General features: G+C 43.9%; 1 long non-coding RNA gene across 1 annotated transcript; it reads right to left on the bottom strand.

The window, feature by feature from the left end:
- Positions 1 to 7,856: 7,856 nt before the first annotated feature.
- LOC136485001 (uncharacterized) lies at positions 7,857 to 10,310 on the bottom strand. Its single transcript, XR_010766292.1, has 3 exons — positions 10,287 to 10,310; positions 9,623 to 9,745; positions 7,857 to 8,480 (listed from the first exon to the last, which is right to left on the bottom strand). It is a non-coding gene; the product is annotated as an uncharacterized lncRNA (long non-coding RNA).
- Positions 10,311 to 14,826: the final 4,516 nt, after the last annotated feature.

Raw genomic sequence — 14,826 nt, 5'->3', positions numbered from 1 at the left:
CTAGAGCCCATTGAGGGACGCCCAGATTAGGGTTTCCCACTCCCCCTTGTGCTCTCCTCCTTATAAATAGAACCAACAGCCATCAAAATGAGGGTGGGTTTTGTTAGATGCAAGATAGCTACTGCTTCTTCCTTGTAAACACGTGTGTCGGCTAGACCACCCGATTTGCTTATTTCAAGACCCCAACTTGTGATTCAGATTCAGCCTTTGGCTTAAATCCGTGAGTTATTTGCTTGTTCATCTTGTTCTTGCTTGTTCTTGGTTGCTTGCAGGTTCATGGTGTTCTTGGCATGGCAAGAACATCACAATCAGAGCCGGTGTACCTGTTGCTAAGGCGCAGCAACCTTGTGGTCGTTGTAGTCGGACAGCCAACATCGAATCCATCCTAAATCGAGTTTATCCACACTCACCAAAAGATCAGGAACAACCCCTTGTCCCATCATCTTGGTGGGCAAGATGTTAATCAAGGAGGTCACCGTGGAGAGGGCCTCGACCCCTAGTAAGAGGGAGGCATGGACGCCTGAAAGAGCAGGGAACGAACGACATTATTTATGTTACGAATAATGCGTTCAGCTTTACCGTTTTGAGGCGAGGTGTTGGGGCAAGGCATGCGAAGGTGGATGCCTTGGGTGAGAAAGAAGTTACGGGTGCTAGAATTGTCTAACTCTTTCCCGTTATCACACTAGACAGCCTTGACTGAGGCGCCAAATTGAGTGGAGGCGTAGGCGATTAAGTGAGCAAGCGTACTGAAAGTGTCAGATTTAAGACACAGAGGGAAAGTCCACAAATAGTGAGTGCTAACCAAATAATATTTGTATCCAAAAATGCTGACAATTGCGGAGGTCCACAAATCACAATGAATAAGATCAAATTTGCTAGACGCATGAGAGGTGGATACATGAAAGGGCAGACGAACATGACACCCTAACTCACAGGCATGACATAAGTCTAAACAATCCTCAATCTGACAAGAGACACTAGACGCAAGCGTCGACAATGCCTCATGACTAGGGTGGTCGAGACGTCGATGCCATGGTGGAGAGGTAGCCTGGACGACAAGGGAGTGCGTTGCAGGAAGGCGTAGAGGGTATAGCGGTCCGGAGCTATTGCACCCGACGTTCTCGGTCTAGGACAGAAGAGCCTTCATAGAACAACCAGCAAGGTCAAACTCAACAGAGCAATTATTGTCAGTAGTAAATTGGTGAACAGAGATGAGATTCTTAATAAGTTGTGGTGACACAAGGACATTATTAAGACGTAAAGCGTGTGGCAACTCTGTCTGTCCAGTGGCAGTGACAGGAAGAATAGAGCCATTACCAACGACAATAGATGAAGGAGTAGGATACTATAGGAAAAGAACATGTGAAAGAGAGGTGGACTAATAGGTCATATGTGAAGTAGCACCTGAGTCAAAGTACCACTCGTTGCCTTGAGGAGGAGTCAGCGACGTCGTGCTGAAGGCGGAGGTGAGGGCTGAAGGATCCCATGAAGGGAGGCCGGTCATAGGGTTGTAGGAGCCTGGCGCGACCCACTGACCGGTGCCGTCGATGGTAGCAGGTGCAGCAACAGGTTGCTGCTGGGCGATGAGTGCCTATTGTTGCTGCTGCTGAGCGAGGAGGGCCTGCTGCTGTGGATGCAGCGGGATGGGCGCCAACGGAGGACGAGGGCCACTCGGCCACATCTGGATCGATCCCATCCAGGGATTGTAGGGGGTGGGCCAACTTATGGCGCCGACCTGCTACTGCGATGTGGTAGCCTGCTGCTGTGGCGTGCCAGCAGGGGCGCTGACCCTAACTGCTAGTAGTGCCAACACCACTGCCGCCACCGCTGCGCTTGCTGCAGCGATTATTAGAGGGCTTGGAGCCCCCACCAGCACCCCTAGAGCCCGTGCCGGATGATGTAGGAGCAGGGCTGGGAGAGCTTGATGTGGTAGAGACAGCGAGCGCAGTGGAAGGGGCGTCCTTCTGGTTCTACAGGGTGAGCTCCTCAACGATGAGGTCGTCACCGGCCTCCAGGAAGGAGGGGAATGGCCGGGCGCGATGGAGGAGGGCCCGACGTGGCTGAAGCGCTCGTTGAGGCCACGTATGATGTTGAGAACGAGGGTGCAATCAGTGATGACCTCACCAAGGGACGTGAGATCGTCGGCCATCTTCTTCAGGCGGCGGCAGTAGTCGGTGATGGAGAGGTCGCTTTACGAAGTTTCGAAACCACGTCTCAAGGTGGATGGCGTGCGCCTCCCTGTTGCCGAGGAACTGCGACTCGACGGCGAGCTCGGCATGCCGAGCAGTGGAGCCCTAGGTGGGGATGATCTCAACGAGATCGTCGGTGAGAGTGGCGATGATCCAGGACTTGACAATGTAGTCCATCCGAGCCTAGTCAGGGGAGACAGGGACCAGAGGGCCTGGCAGACGTGGTCCTAAAAAGCTTGCCGAGGATGAGCATGAACTGATCGCGCCAACGGTTGAAGTTACTGGAGTCGACGTCGAGGACGATGGTGACGTGATTCCGGATGTTGTTGACGGTGACCACCTGGGCATGGAGCTGCAGGAGGGCAACAGCCTCGTGAAGAAGCATGGCGGCGTGGAGGTCAGTGGTCGGTGCCTGACGCAGCTCCGGAGGATCCTGGAGTGGCGGCGGCGGCGGCCTCCTCCTCGGCCTGGAGGGCGCGCGCCAAGGCGGCATCGCGCGCGTCCTGGCGCTCGCGTTCGAGGCGTTGCGGCGGCGGCCTCGTTGGCCTTCTCCTGGGCAAGGCGCAGGGAGGCAGGGAGACCTCGTCAGCCTAGACACCGATGAGGCTAGCAGCGGCAGAGAAGGCATCGGCATCCCCAGAGTTGGGGGTAGATGGAGGTGTTGCAGGGGCAGCGCTGCACGACGAGGGGGCTGGCGCGCGGGTGGGCGCAGCACAGCGAGGAGCCGACGCGCGAGTAGGTAGGGCAGCGGATGAGAAGACCTAACCTAGGCGGCTGATACCATGTGAGTCAATATGGCACACGAATAGTAGATTGATTCAATGTGTACAAGGGGGTACAACATATATAGGCAAGGATCGGTGTAGGGTTTATAGAACATACCCAATCAACGGAGATCCTTGCCTAATCTAGGAGATCAACTACTATAATACCAAAGGCAGCCCAGCCACCAGGCGTAGGTGCCTAGGCCCATGGCCAGCCCTATGGAGGTGCTAGTCTAACAGATAGGAGTTCTGCAATGTAAGGTATTCCAGTATTGAAGCCACGCATGTTCTGAACTCTGCCGCATCCTATTCCTTCCGTGGCCTCCTGGACTGTACATTTGTTGGCCCATTGCTTTGAAACCTCCTGGACTGAACAGATGGTGTGTAGGATTAGCCACCTGGCTGTCCAGAACAGAATGTTACTTCTATTATGTAAGATGGTAACCAATGCAATTATGCAACTGAGAACAATGCCTCGACATTAGGATGCACTGCCACCATGAACAATACGATCCACGATTGGCTTCACTAATGTATTTGTCAACTTCTTAAATGGGCAGTGGCAAGCTGAGAAATTTACAAGGAAATTTTCTTTATTTCACACGGCATATGCAACTGGATCGGATCATCAGTAAGAGATCATCTGGAGTAGTGGAGTATGTCGAATCAGAGTGACGCTACTCTTCTGGATGTTTGTTTTTAGCCCAGACGCCGTTACAAATAGATGTAAGATATCCTAGATCAGCTTCAAATCTGATGCCACCACCCGCCCACAGAAATAACCACGTAGTCAGTGTATAAGAGACTGTGAGGGGTAAGTTCGACAAAGGCTGCAACAGACCGTTGTTTTGGATGGGCAGTTGAGTAGGTCCATGACAAGTGATAAAAATAAAGAGCATTGAAGCCAGCTAGTGCATCATGTTGTGCCCTATTGTTTCCCGTTTTCCAGCTTTAGGAGTTTTGACATGAGTCTGTTACCAGGTGTTCTTACTAGTTACCACATAGCTAGGTGCGAGTAAACAGCATGCAGCTACAGATTAAAATACAGAATGATGCATACCATGGTTACTGTGGCGAGCTTCAATATTTCAAGTGCCTGCGAAAGCGGGTCAAACTAAAAATTAACCCTTCCTGAAGAGTCTAGAGCTTCAACCATATAGGAACTAGATCACCAACAACAGACGACCATGAAGGTTTCCTACTTCATTATCCATCAGTTGAAACCTGATTAATAGTTAAACGATGCATCCTAGACATGACCTACCAACATGGATAGAATTAGGTTTCTAGAAACAGTTGGCGACTATCTAAAATGTAAGATCAGTTCTCGCTTGTCTTGATTAAACATTATGGGGATCAATTGATGGATTTCAGAACCTATATCCTCTGAAGAAGCAGAAATCCTGAGTGGTTTAATGATGGCATCCCAATAATGGTCTGATGGATTTCAGCCAACACCTAGCGATCTATGCAACTATGCACAATAATTTTGCATGAGCCCTTTTTGTTAGTTATTAGGTGCAATAATTCAAACTTAATGTATTGTTAACTTTGAATCACATAGCTGAGTTGCTAACCTGCTACAACCATCACTGTGCACCATGCGGTTTTTGGCCAGGACCATTAGCCCATTACGAGTTGCATCATGACTTCCCAGGTGTTGTTTACAAGTTAGTTTAATGGTAAAAAAACAATCATTATCTGTGAGTAATTTGTCACCAATATGGATTATTTTCTTGCAAGAAAGTTTGGTTTCTCTTTCTTTCCTCTTTGAAGAAAATCAATTGTGCATCATTGTTTGAACAGATAGCAACATAGAAACATGTGGTATGATCTCTATGATGACAGCTAAAAAGATCTAGTTAAACATGGATATGATTGGTAGTTCAGTTATGTTAAAAATATCAAGATGCAAGCTTCTTTGTTCTGCTTCTGCAATTCACCTCCCCTAAAATATAAACATTTCAAATCTCCTATGAGGTTTCGTGGCCAAGCATTTTTCATCTAGCACCAGAATTCATCTGGTCGTACATTGGCTATTTGTGTTTCATGCTGATGAAACTTCTTCGGGGCTGATGTGACCTATGAGTTCCTGTGTGACACTAATAGTGCAAGGCATGAGCATCTTGTCAAATACTGCTACTAGTCTACTATTTCAACTCAACCATAATGTTCTAAAGTAGGAAGGAATGATTTTACAAGTTCCATCTATATTGAATCAATTATGCATGATGCGTTTTGCAGGAAAATAAAGGGTGCTAAAGACTAGAGAGTCATAAAGCATCAAATGGATCCTCTAACTTAGTGATTTAAACTTTATTACAATCAAGATCAGATATTACAAAGGAAGTATTTCCTGTAGAAACTGCAGCTAGTAGATAAAAAATAAGCAGATCCTAAGCAAGTGGATATTTAGAAAAACAGTAACCTCCCTTAGAAAAAATCTTGGAAGTTCACATAAAAGAATCTGTAGGCAAAGCATATAGGTGCCCCTATAACTTCTTTTTGGTGGTGCATAATGCCTTACAGTAAAGTTGAGGACTCGAGGTTGATTGCTCATGCAGCTCCAGAAATCATTAGAGATAATGGGGAACATCAAAAAGTATATGCACACGCTTGCTTGACGAATCATTTGAAGGTAAAAAGGAACATTGGTCAATAATCATCGTACAACGCAGCAAATCAGTACAAGCCTCAATGACTCTTCCGTCGTTCCTCTCTGCTCTGATGGGAAAAAGTTCCTTCTCTTTTGCACAAATGTAAATTAATCACAAGTATGGTCTATGAACCTAATAAAAAGAAAGCTTCTTAGACTTGAAGTGGGTCATGGACTCATAATGTGTGCTAGCTCTTTATTCACACGCACCTACTCAACTAATGGTTTCCAATTCTCTTTATCTTAAAGGTCCTGATCAGATTCACTTCCACTAATAGAAAGGTCCAGCAACTGTGGTTTGCTCTTCCACCACTACATCATGTTGTAAGAATAAACATCAGAAGAATCCAGTGAAAGAACAAGCAAAATTATACCAAAAAATCAATCTACCATGGAATACAATGTTTTTATGATCTACCTATAAATTGCACTACAAAAAATTCCAAATCACTGCATAAACAAGAATATCAGTCCGACAGTGAGCAGCAATCAAAATGAAAGTTGTAGATCTCGAAAAGTTATGAAACTTTGTAGTTGACAACTTTTTCAGTTGAGATCATTTACTACTTGAAAATACTGTTTGAAATTAAAATTTAAAATTGTTGAAGAATTCTGATTTCTCTTTTTAATCTCTGGCTAAAACTTGTAACTAGTCTTTCTTCCTTGTACTAACTTTAAATTTGATGATTTTTTTTCTAAAAATTTCTAAAATCATGCCCTATCAATTTATTGTGTTCTTACCACTATTATTTTATCCATCTTTTCATGTGACCGTGTTTTATCTATTTGAATTTTGAATTTCAAAAAATAACAACTTCAAACGTTATTTTGGAACACTATTTGATTTCAGATGAAAAAATCATGAACATAGAAGTTGCAGAACTTATCAAGATCTATAAGTTTTATTTTGATCATTTCTTCATTCGATAAAGTGGTAATAACATTGTTCACAAAATTTACATCTCTCTTTTATAGTTTCATAAACAATAAGAGGGATATGTACCATTTGTGAACAATGTTACTACCACTATGTCGGATGAATAAATGATCAAAATAGAAGTTGTAGATCTCGGAAAGTTATGAAACTATGTAGTTGACAACCTTTTAATTTGAAATCATCTTGTCAAGGAAAACTACATTTGAATTTCAAAAAAATTAAAATTTGAATTTTTTAAATGACCTTGGATGGACAAACAGCAAAAATAAAATTTGTAGATCTCAAAAAGTTATGAAACTTTGTAGTTGATAACTTTTTGATTTGAAATCATCTTGTCATGGAAAACTACGTTTGAATTTCTCAAATTTAAAATTTAAATTTTGTAAACGACCTCGGATGGAGAAACTACCAAAATAAAAGTTGTAGATCTCGAAAAGTTATAAAACTTTGTAGTTGACAACTTTTTCATTTGAATTAGTTTAGGGCCTCAAATAATCAATTTATGCTCAGTTTTGTATAATATGTGGGGAACCAAAATGGAACGTAGACACAAGTAATCATGAGGTGCAGTGGTAGAGGAGTTTACGCGCGAGCGAGAGATCGCGGGTTCGAAACCCGGCCGGCGCAAAGTGTGCAAAAATCATGAAAAAATGCTACACCCGTAGAGTGAGGGTGTGTGTGGCTACCGGTGGGGTCCTCTTCGGATTAAAAAAATTTGCTATTTTTTTTTGCCCCTTTTTCGTGATTTTTGGAAATTGATTTGTAGGGACGGCTCAATATCCAGCCGCCCTTACAAATAGGGGCGGTCTGAGAACTGCCCCTACAAATTAGTGATTTGTAGCCGTCCTTTCATAGGGGCGGCTGGCAAAACCGCCCCTACATAGGGTTACCCGTCGCCCCTAAAAACATTTTTCTACGTAGTGATGTGACATATGTGTAACCGGATGGATTAAGTGTAAGTACTCTCAAAGTTTTTCACACAAACCTACCTCTGTGTACCGCAAGAGTTTGGGAATCCTGTTTCACGGTATCTTGTATGAAGGTCGATGAATGAAACTGTATCCTGATGTACGTCTACCACAGCTAAAACAAGCCATAATATTTTGAGTGCAGACACACCATAGAGTTGAATGCATATGGAAAGATGTGCTTGAAACAATGGTTACATCGGTTCTTGGTGACATAGCTCATGCTGATCAAGTATTTCCAACAACAATGTTGACTAACCATTACTATACTGAAAAGGCAAATTATCTACCATGCAGGAGAATCACACATCACTAGAAAGCAACGCGCGGCGTCGCCACGCGGCTTACATGGAGTGCTGCCATTATTGTGAATCTGGTTTTAATGATGTCTAATACAATACAATGTGGCTCAATGTCACCTATCACTACTTGTTGGTGCTCATGATAAGTATTTGAGAATCTAAGGTGTTACGAGTCAGTGACATCATAAATCGTATAATAGCAAGCATAGCATGATGGCATGGTCTATCTACTTCAACGAAAAAGGTTACGCTTCAACTCCAAATTGCACAAATAGGAATATGGTATTCTTATATATTGTATTGTATATATGCCTATGACCAAGTCGCATGTATAAAATCAGTTTTACTTTAGCTAAAATCTCGAAACACTATTAAGCAGCATGGTAGTGACTCTCCACTACAACCTGCCGATATTATAGTTGCAGACTACTGATCACGATTCACAAGCCATCATTGCCTGAGCTCGAGCTCTGCTTCCACTTGCAGTATGAAGCAAAAAAGTGAAGGAACTGCTGAGAGTAGTAAAAGCTAAAAGAAATATCTAAGCTTTACAGCATAAAGAACTTTGGACCATGCGTCATTACTTGGAACATTGGGGTAATGCCTGATCCTTCAGCTATCATTCCAATGGCTCTCACTTCTCCAGGTTGGTACTTAAATGACCCTACGTTAGGGAAGCATTACTTCAATATTGAAAGGCCACAATGCATACCATGAGTATATGTACATTTTTATTAGTAAAATACTCCCTCAGATTGAAAATAGATATTATATTATCGTTCTCAACTTCTTTCAGATACATGTCATCCTAGAACTTCTGGGTATTTTTTTGCTTGTTTTATCCATTTCTTGCCTTTGCTAAAATAAATGCTATCACTCCCACAAAACAAACAAACATCTCTTTCCAGTGTCGCAAAAAGGAAGGTCCTCAAAAGATTATAGAGAAAATAGTATTATAAGGTGGACCATGTATGAATATCTTTGGTCCTTTTGCAGACAAATAATTGCCGATTTTCATCTAACAGAATTGCTGAGACGTTCTTCCTTGGGGGTATATCTTCTGATCGACCATATCGAACACAGTATGAGTTAGCTCTTGAATTTGTATAGATCATAAGCAAAAAGGTTTAGGCACCATGGTCTGGTCAAGATCTGAAGCGATCATAATGTGGGCTGAAGCATCGAGCCTATCCGTCGAAGTGCTCCTGTGAAGATTTGTGGGAAAAGTTGGGTGCTTCTGCTGTTCAGTTCCCACAAAGGAGATGGCAAACAACAACAATTTGTTCCTTGTGTGTTCTTTACCTACCCTTTGGTCAACCAGTGATGAGGTCTTGTTCAATATTATAGATGAAGAAGAGAAGGTAAATATGATTTGTGCCTCAAGAAATTTAGGCCACTAACAATCGTCCTTAAGGACTCAGAAACAGAGAGGCAAGAGATCATCACATTATTGAATCATGTAAAATTTAGGCAAGAGCTTCAGTTAATTTATGGATCCCATGAAGTTCACAAGACATGACATTAAACATCTCATATATACTCTTGAAGAAAAATAAATTCAATCCAGGTATTATGGATGGATGTGTGTCAGCTCTAAGACATTACTGAGTTTCAGGCTGTGAGTTGAAGCAGATAGGAAAAATTTTAAAATTTATACTACACAGGCGAAGCAAAAGCAAGTGCAGGATACAAAAGGATTCTTATACAATTGGGTGAATTTACTTTCATATTTAGCAGAAGTGTATCGTGGCAAGCAATACTGAGCACCAATTGAGAATATATCATGTAAAGAGATTGAGGGCAGACCTTCCATTTCCCAGTTGTCAGACCTTACACCCTAGCACTTTGTCGTGGATTCATCTTCTCACGTTGTGTATTTCCCAGTACAGAATCGCCCCCGATGGAGGAACCCCTGACCATCTGATGCTCCTAAAACACGGCAAAGAAAACAAATAAAGCTTGTTGCTCTTTTTTAGAGTTAGAACTTACTTCCTAGACATTACTAGACAATATTTACCACCGACCAATGAGCTTGTAAGAACAGCTCCAAATTGACACCACTAGCTAATATGGCTAACAGAGGCTCTGACGCTCTATTCGAATCTGAATTACTTTATTGATTGCTTTTTAGCTCATGGCTGTTTTGTGTTGGTACGAGGTAGCTATTTTCAATTCTAGTGGCATGGTACTTGATTGCTCACTACAAGCGAGTCACCGCCAGGATGGATTGACATACAAAGCAATAAGCTGTCTCGAATTGATTTCAACTGGCAATGAGGGAAAATGCAGGGGATTAATAACCATCTGCAGTTTCATCCACAAGCAAAACTGAACGTGGTAGCAAAGTAACCCCAATTAACTGCACATATCCCACAACACCAGATTTTTATCGAATGAATTAGTCCAGATTGTCAGATTGGGATACACAAATTTACAGTTTACAGATGGACACAGGACGGATTCCACTAACCCAACACAGAGATGCACACGGTACAGCGGACGGAGGTAGCAGAGGCACGGACCAGAGCACCACGGACATCCGTCCATTGGTCAGGCGACGTAGACATAGTCGTCGTCAGTCGCGGTGTAGAGGACACCGCGGAGGTAGCCGAGGCTGGTGAGCAGCACGCTGATCCAGAACTCCATCTGCCCGGAATGGCAACGGGCTGTAAGAGCAGAGCAAGGAGGGAAGGGATCAGGAAGAGGAGGGAGGGGGGTGGAGCAGGGACTCACGGAGTAGCAACCATGGCAGAGGAGAAGGACCGAGCACCCTGCCCGTCGTCCGGCATCGATCTGATGGCCTAAGCCTGTCTCTTGGCCAATCGGCGTCCGGCACTCTGCCCGGCTGAAAGGTCCTTGTTTGGTTTTGGTAATTGAGTGACAACCTAGGTGAACTAATTGTGTTTATGTGAGATACACAGGTGATTAGTCCATAGGTACATGTGTGTGAGCAACATATGCCATGAAGGTGAAAATGGCTTGGAAATGTTGCAAAGCTCACACATGTGATGATGAAGGAGCTTAAATGCACATGAGACATGACATTGAGTCATGTGATCAAGGTGGAGAAGATCAAGACAAGACTTGGCTTGATGGACCGGTTGCAAGCGTGAAGGGCAAGTCGAAGGCTTTGGAGTGATGGACCGCGTGGCGGTGAAGCTTGAGCAAGACTTGGCGCCGATGGACGATGGCAATGGTGAAGAGCAAGTAAAGTCAAGATCGATGAACCAATATGATCATGTGATGATATGAAGTGGATCATATCATTGTTGATCGTGTTGGTGCATGTGTTGCATCGACATTGAAGGAGATGGAATGGAATGCGCAAGGCAAAGGTATAACCTAGGGCATTTCATTTCACCGGTCATAGGTGTGTAGAGAAGTTTATGACCGGGTTTAGGATAGATGGCCATACTATCAAGAGGGGCAAACTTGTTTGCATATTGGTCATCTAGTGCCACTCGAGTGATCTAACTTTGCATTGTCGCTAGGATTGAGTGGCGTGGCAAGTTGAGTGGCTAACATCCTTTGGAAAATAATTGTGAAAATGCTAACACACTTACACATGGTGGTGTACACTTGGTGGATGCAAATTCTTGGTGGTTAGCACATTGGAGCAAGGGTGAAGAAGTTAGAAGTAAAAACGAGTTGATCGCGAAGATGCTGGCGTCGGTCAACTGACCGGACGCTGGATCTGAATGCACCGGACGCTGGCAGGCTACGTCCGGTCAGGCTGACGTACGATGACGCAGAAGCTGGAGTGTGACCGGACGCTGGCTGCGTCCGATCAAGTGTGACCGAACACGTCAGGTCGAGGTCAGTACCTTACTGGAAACGACCGGACGCTGGGGGTTCAGCGTTCGGTTAGTTGAAGCTGCTGCGTCCAGTCAGGTCAAGTGACCGTTGGAATCGGGACACGTGGTCGTCTGCGGGCGACCGGACGCTGAGGTCCAGCGTCCGGTCAACACGACCGGAGCGTCCGGTCGGCCCGACCGTTGCCCAGTGAAGGGGTAACGGCTAGTTTAGCCCTTGGGGCTATAAATAGAAGTGGCCCTCGGCCATGGCTGGTGCTGAGCACCTTGGGGGACTTTGTGTCCATGCTTGAGAGTGCTTAGGAGCCCTCCATCTCACACATACTTGATAGCGATCATCCGATTATGTGAGTGAGCGATTCTAGTGCGATTGCATCGTGAGGTTGCATCGAGTGGCACTAGGTGATCGAGTTGCAAGCCGGTGGTGCTTGTTACTCTTAGAGGTTGCCACCTCCTAGACGGCTTGGTGGTGGTCTCCGTCGAAGCGCGCAAGAAGCTTGTGCGGCGCTTCGGAGAAGTGCTTGTGAGGGGCATTGTGCTCGCCCCGCGGGAGCCGCAAAGAGCAACTCTAGTAAAGCGTGTCATTGAGCTATCCTCACTCAAGGGATAGGTTCTTACGGCGCCCGACGTGCGGGCTTAGCGAGTGATGCTAATTAGCCACCGAACCACCAAGTGAGCGGTCGACACAACGGGGACTACGTGAACCTCGGGAGAAAAATCATCGTGTCAACCTTGTTCTTTCCGTTGGTTTGCATCCCCATTACACAAGCTTGCAATTACTTTTATACATATTAAGCTTGTGTAGTTGCTCTTGTAATTAGATAGCTTGTGTAGCTTGCTAATTACCTTCTTGCTTGTGTAGCATAGAAGTAGCTCCCGTGCGTGGCTAATTTGGTTTGTGTAACCTTGTTAGTCACATTGCTTAGTTTGTGTAGCTAAGTATTTGCGCTCTCTAATTAGGCATTGGTTGTCTTGTTATTGAGCATTGCTAGTGAGCTTAGTTAGCTTTGTGCTTTTGCTTACTAGCAAGTGTTGGAGCTCCCTTGTTGCTTAAAGTACTAGTGGCATACGTTTGTGTGACCTTGCTTCTAGAATTGGTTAGGAGAGCTCTAACTAGCCCGGCACCTTTGTTGCATAATTGTTATCTTTGCAAGGTGCTAGTGAACATATATAGTGGGGTATAGTCTTGGCTAGACCGGTAGTTTTAATTCCGCATTTGTATCGGTTAGCCGACGCGATTAAGTTTTAGAAAAGACTATTCACCCCCCCTCTAGTCCGCCATCTCGACCCTTCACCGGCGTTGCGTGCGCAGGCATTGGGGGCCGGCGGCCGCCCCGCGCCCCGTCGCCTTGCCGATGGGTCATATCCGCGTCGCCTCGCCTGCGTTGCCACCCCCTCTTCCATTCTCGGAGGCCAGAGCACGACGGGCCGAGAATCTTCGCGAGTTACCGGATGGACGAAGCGGGCGACGCCCGAACCGATCCGCAATCGGACGGACAGTATTGCTTCTTCGCCAGATCAGACGGCCAGAGCGTTAATGGGCGACGTGGCCCTATCCGTTAGCCCGCTTTTGGCTCAGGATTAGTATTTAGAGAATTGTTCAAAGAGAGAAAGCACAGTCAACAAAAAGCCATCAATCTTGATGGAGAATAAGTGTAAGAAACAAAAAAAGAAAGAAAGAAAACACTATGCTGAAAATTTGATGATCTCCTGATCTCAACCTGATACAACATAGCTCTAGGGACCCAATCAACAAACAATGTTACATATTTCTAAGACAATAATTTCCAAATTAATTAAGCGGTATTTGTAATTTTTATTACTAATAAAACGAATTTATGCACTCCTTTTGGCAAAAGAAGGATAACAAGACCATGCTTATAAATTGTAAAACCAGAGTTTCAAATAGTTCTTATACCAGATCGGAATGTTTCAAAAGCAGAGTTTTAGAGGCAAATGAAGAGCAAAGCTCCAAACCAGCATCAAATCATGTCTTGGAGCCCTCAGCTTCACTACTAAATGCTCCAGTAAGAACCACACATATTTACTATTCATAGTGATAAATCCTTACCTAAATAAAAAAAATTGTAAAAGCCTTTTAAATGAAGCTTATGCATCAAGAGAGCATTAAATCTGGTCCGGAATGGGGAAAACCTAATATGATGCATTGCTATTACTACCGCACATATGCCTATCACTTTTCCCAGCCCTCTAAACCAACACTACACGCACAGGCACAAGCAGATGACCCTAGGTCTCAGCCTACAGCTTAGGAATGGCACCATGGCAAATACCCAGAAGTGGGCAGGGAACTAGCGCCTCCACTAATTGTGATCCAGAAGTGAATCGCACCAATATATTGTGCAAACGTAATTTTTGGTTAATAAAAAATGCAAATCACCAATAACAAGTATATTAGAATTTGTCTATTAGCTGTTAACATGCAGGCAACCAAGAGTGACTTGATATTCTGATGTAACCATCACCACTATCTTGCATATCTATCTTAGGCCAACCAATCGATGACAATTTTTTACTTCACCCAACATTCGCTGTGTCATACAAATAACAAAATAAAGAAAGTTATCACACCTCTATGATTGAATCACAGTAGTTGACAACAAATGTTTTCTTATAGCAGTGCTTCTATAAATAAACTACATTAAACTCTCACGGCTATACTCAGAACTGTATCTGTGCTTTGTGTTTCAGTTCAAATAGATCAGGGTATAATCAGCTTTCTGTGTATCACAAACCAATCATGGGCGACCATAAGATGAAAAAAACACATATTAACATTTAAGTTCATTATTTTTTATTTCAAGCTATTTGTAAATTAACTATATCAAACATTAAACTTACTTTACCGAGGGAAGCAATACGTGATTTGGGCAGCAGAATTTACTAGAAAGTATCAATTAACAGTTATTCAATTATCACCTGAAATGCAACCAAATTTTAGAAAAAGACAGAACATATACAGCTTTAACATTTTTATCAAATCTAAAATAAAAAGGCGCGTATCTAATATTTTGATCCTTTCGGTATGTGGATGTTGGTGTAACTGGGATTCTTTACCCTTTTATCCTTCTTTAATATAATGATAAGCAACTCTCCTGCGTATTCGAGAAAAAAAAATAGATCTAAAATAGTCAGAGCAGATGTAATACCTCAATGGAATCTCATAAAAAACATCAT

The sequence above is a fragment of the Miscanthus floridulus genome, chromosome 10 (genome assembly GCF_019320115.1).
Source record: "Miscanthus floridulus cultivar M001 chromosome 10, ASM1932011v1, whole genome shotgun sequence".
NCBI classification, from domain to species: Eukaryota; Viridiplantae; Streptophyta; class Magnoliopsida; order Poales; family Poaceae; genus Miscanthus; species Miscanthus floridulus.
Note: the sequence above shows the minus strand (reverse complement) of the source record. Positions and strands in the feature narration are given on the sequence as shown.